We start from the raw sequence: 3,908 nt of genomic DNA, 5'->3' as shown, positions 1-3,908 counted from the left end.
GTTAGTGCTCAAAAATCGTCGGTTGACTGTTAAGGTCCTTATTGATATGATCGGAATATCAGAAGGATCTGAGAAAACCATTTTGAAAGACCATTTGGGCCTACGAAACGTCAAATCTCGTTTGGTACCGAATACTCTCAATTTCTTGGAAAAAAGTCGTCGCGTTGATGTGTGTGAAATAATGCTTTCAGACTATCAGGACAAGCTCAAATGCATCATTACGGGAGATGAGACTCGGATTTATGCTTACTACCCTGAAACAACCGACCAATCAAGCGAATATCGTGCTAAAGGCGAGGCCAGACCGAAAAGAGCACGTTAAAGTCGTTCAAAAATAAAGGTCATGATGACAGTTTTTTCGATTTTCGTTGTGTGGTGCACTATGAATTCTTTCCACCTGGCCAAACTGTTAATAGGGAATATTATTTGAGCGTTATGCGTCGTTTACGTGAAGCAATTCGTCTAAAAAGACCAGAATTATGGGCCCACAACTCTTGGTTTTTGCATCACGATAATGCATCGTCTCACACTGCATTCGTTCTTCGTGACCATTTCGCCAAAAATTCCACGCATATCGTTCCGCAACCACCGTATTCGCCTGATTTGGCTCCGTGTGACTTCTGGCTATTCCCAAAACTCAAGAGACCACTCCGGGGAACGCGTTTCGAGTCGATTGAGGAGATAAAAGCTGAATCGAAAAAGGTGCTGATGGCTATACCGGAAATGGACTATTTGGCATGTTTCGGGGATTGGAAAAATCGTTGGCATTAGTATATTTCATCGAGAGGGGATTATTTTGAAGGGGATGAGATTGATTTACAAGAATAAATAAAGATTTTTCATTTTACAACCAAATTCACCTTACTTTTTGCCCACAGTATATCTCTGTAGCATATGTACAACAATTTTTCGTCCGCAATTATCGGGTGCTTGTGGTTGATGTTGACTGGTCGATGCAATTGTCGGAGGTGGCAGAGGTTGTCCAATGACACTTTCAACTGCATTTCGTGTAGCGAAATGTCTTGTTATCTGAGCACTCCTTGATCGATCTTCAATAATAGGCCGGCACAATTCTTCGCTAAGTTGGCGTAAAAATAATCGCCTCGGATTAGTTTTTTTTTGGTATCATTTTGTTATTTTCGTAGTATATGATGTATGTTGCGAGAGCCGCTATGTCCAGGATGTTATAAATAAAAGCTAATGAACATCTCGACGTTCTTCGCTGAGTGGTGTACTTCCGAAGCATCTGCTCCATTGTATCAATACCAAATTTTGTTTTATTATAATAGGAAATTATCTATGGTTTCTTTCTCCGATCTGTTGAAATGATCATATCTGAATGCATTGCTGATAGAAGTACAAGCGATTTATATTTCTTAGGCACGTATGAGCAGATGGTAACTTGATCCTGGAATCCAAATAGCAAAGAATACTCTTCTCTATGTCCGTCGACTGAAGTCAAGTTCCATGACAATAAATGCTTGGCAACAGGTAACGTCATGAAAAAATTGTCCATTGTGATGTTCCTATTGGACCCTCTGTAAGCGACGGCTAAGTCCTTCACTATTCGTTCGCCTTGATTCGTCTCACGATTCTCTGCTTATTTCCCCGTATAAATCTGCCCATGAAGTGGATATGAAGTATCGGAGTCGCAAATCCAGCGAACCTTTATTCCGGGTTTCGATGGAAGGTATTGCGTGAATCTGAGAATTCCGAAAAATTCGTACATTTCTGTAGGCGTCAAATCTTTCCACACGTACTGTTTTTTTCAGGATTTTCTGCTTTATACTTCTGGTATTCCATGTTTGCTTTCCTGTTAGTGTGTCGTATAATGATATCAAGCATTTCATTCGTGGCAATCAATTCGAAAGTGGCCAAGATTGACAATGTCTCCGTGCTTCGATGAGCACCACATCTCTGGCGAATTATATTTGGAGCTGCAGCTTGACGTTGACGTTGTACCGTCCTTGGCTACAAGAAAATCAGGCTCCGATTCATGTGATGTGTCCACTTCCGTAGGCTCGTCGTCATATTCCTCTTGCTCGACTTCGCTATCACGGTCACCTGGTATCTCTTCACTGTCACTATCTGACGTGGAACTCTCAGGGCCTGACTCATCTCTCAGTAACGCGGCCAAATACGCTGACCTCTCTGCAGCAATCAACCTCAAAATGAAATACATAGCAGATCATTTTTTTACTTTCATCAAGGTCGTTAATTTATACCGAAATACTAATCTTATATACAGTGAGTCACAGTCAAAGTGAGCCACGCTTCCTACTCATCAGACCAACCTTTCCGATTTTTGCTGCTAATAAATGGCTTGTTTCTGGACGTACGACCATTATAACCATGCTTACTGAGAACTCTTTTTACAGTTTCGGGGTTAACGTGGATATTTAGCTGCTCCTCAACCATCTTCGTCAATTTTGGAGCACTAAGATGAGGATTTTTCTTCACTACCCGCAAAATAAATGCCTCGTCCCTTTCTGCAAACGCCTTTTTTTTGCTTTCTTTCTGCTTGTTTCCTACTCTTCCTCCTCTAGTAAAGCGATGTATGATGTGCTGGACAGTTCCTCGACTTTTATTCACATATTCCGCAATTTTTCTTTGGGATTTTCCTTTTTTAAAAAGATCAATTACTAACTGTCTAATTTCAACACTTGTTTTTCGACCCATCTTTATAACCCGCTTGATAATAAACAACTAAAACACTTAGAATAAGATGCAAGCGAAAATTAATATCCAAAAATACATATCCCGTTATTTTAAAAGAAACAATGTTAGGTGGCTCACTTTGAGTGTGACGTTAGTTTATGCGTTTGTTTTTGTTCTTCATTATTACTCTTACTTCGGCAGCAAACAAACAGAAAAAAAATACCAGTCTAACGGTTAGACGCGATAGAAGTGAAACCTTCCGTAAAACAAACTGAGAGAGAATAAGACGAAAGCAGCATTAGGAGCAAGATAATTATAGGTTCATTATAATATTGCTATAAAGTTCATATTTTATTTTCTTCATTTTATTATTATTCATCCTCAATGTTTTCAATTTCAACAAATGATACGAGTGGCTTATGATAGATAAAATATGATACAAATGCTTTGGTTTCGATGTTGTCAAAAAAAATACCCAAACGGACCGAAGAAACAGACTTACAAATTTCTTCCATTTTCGTCTACTTGTATTCATATAAAAATTTATGTCTCTTCCCACCAAAGCTAAATGTATTAGTATATTTCTTCTTGTATTTATTCAATAATTTGGGCCGAAATCCCGGCCGTACTGCAATACCGGGCCAACCCGTGGCAGAGGTGGAGCAAGCCCCTAAAACACTCCGCCCATTTCCAAAAATCAGTTTAACATTTGTTGTCCTCCGATGGAGGATCTATCAGATGTTAAGCTGATAAGAACAGATACTATACTTTGATCTTAGCCATAAGGCCGAGAAGCGATAACCATACACAACCAACAAACTACCTAGTCAATACATTTTCTAATAAACCTTTTGAGAATTACACGCTCACAAAAATTAATGTACGAAATATTTATACCGATTCACTTAAACTGACTTTCAGTATCTAAACCAAAAATAGAAAAGCCAAAAAACTGTTTTCAATAAATAATCAGAAATGTCCTACAATGCATTCTTGTGATTCGAACCAAGAATTTTGGATCGGAAGCACACATTGTTAGCCGCTCGGCTATCGCGCCATACTGTCGGCGCTGGCCTAAAAGTTATTTAGTTCGTCGCTACGTTTATATGTAATATTCGTAGCCAAGATGGTCGCTTTTTCGTTTCACTTTTTCTCAAATCACTCCCAACGATTCTAAAGAAGTTTTCACTTCAAAAATACAGTTAGATTACACAAGCATGCTCACTTGATAAAGTTGACAAAAAATAATG

At 38.9% G+C, this 3,908-nt stretch overlaps 1 non-coding gene across 1 annotated transcript; it reads right to left on the bottom strand.

Annotated features, from left to right (window-relative positions):
• Nucleotides 1-3,259: 3,259 nt before the first annotated feature.
• On the bottom strand, nucleotides 3,260-3,457 carry LOC128859452 (U2 spliceosomal RNA). The gene has a single exon (XR_008454165.1). It is a non-coding gene; the product is annotated as a U2 spliceosomal RNA (small nuclear RNA).
• Nucleotides 3,458-3,908: the final 451 nt, after the last annotated feature.

This window comes from Anastrepha ludens, chromosome 3 (assembly GCF_028408465.1).
Source record: "Anastrepha ludens isolate Willacy chromosome 3, idAnaLude1.1, whole genome shotgun sequence".
NCBI lineage: Eukaryota > Metazoa > Arthropoda > Insecta > Diptera > Tephritidae > Anastrepha > Anastrepha ludens.
This window is presented reverse-complemented; position numbering and strand designations above follow the sequence as displayed.